The sequence below is a fragment of the Tachyglossus aculeatus genome, chromosome 12 (assembly GCF_015852505.1).
Source record: "Tachyglossus aculeatus isolate mTacAcu1 chromosome 12, mTacAcu1.pri, whole genome shotgun sequence".
Classification (NCBI taxonomy): domain Eukaryota; kingdom Metazoa; phylum Chordata; class Mammalia; order Monotremata; family Tachyglossidae; genus Tachyglossus; species Tachyglossus aculeatus.
This window is the reverse complement of record NC_052077.1, coordinates 4234046-4234999: the sequence shown is the minus strand read 5'-3', so window position 1 is coordinate 4234999 and position 954 is coordinate 4234046.

Sequence of the window (954 nt, the reverse complement as noted above, 5' to 3'; positions counted from 1 at the left end):
CTTAATTTCCAGTTCATTAAATGATGCAATGGGATGTGATGCGGTGTGATGAGGGAGATTTACCGTTATACAGGGGGACAGGCAACTGGAAACGGCTGTCCTAGAAGAACGGGCTAAACGGACATTACACCCAAACAGTGCGAGGAACAGTGGGCACATTCCCAGGTAATTTTCTAGTGGTATTTTTAGTTCCAATCTCTGACCTGACCAATCCAATCAATTCCCCCTGGCCTGGAATGCCCTCCCTCTGCCCATCCACCAAGCTAGCTCTCTTCCTCCCTTCAAGGCCCTACTGAAAGCTCACCTCCTCCAGGAGGCCTTCCCAGACTGAGCCCCCTCCTTCCTCTCCCCCTCGTCCCCCTCTCCATCCCCCCATCTTACCTCCTTCCCTTCCCCACAGCACCTGTATATATGTATATATGTTTGTACATGTTTATTACTCTATTTTACTTGTACATATCTATTCTATTTATTTCATTTTGTTATTATATTTGGTTTTGTTCTCTGTCTCCCCCTTCTAGACTGTAAGCCCACTGTTGGGTAGGGACTGTCTCTATATGTTGCCAACTTGTACTTCCCAAGTGCTTAGTACAGTGCTCTGCACACAGTAAGCGCTCAATAAATACGACTGATTGATTCAAGGCCCTACTGAGAGCTCACCTCCTCCAAGAGGCCTTCCCAGACTGAGCCCCCTCCTTCCTCTCCCCCTCGTCCCCCTCTCCTTCCCCCCGTCTTACCTCCTTCCCTTCCCCACAGCACCTGTATATATGTATATATGTTTGTACATATTTATTACTCTATTTATTTTACTTGTACATATCTATTCTATTTATTTCATTTTGTTAATATGTTTGGTTTTGTTCTCTGTCTCCCCCTTCTAGACTGTGAGCCCACTGTTGGGTAGGGACTGTCTCTATATGTTGCCAACTTGTACTTCCCAAGTGCTTAGTACAG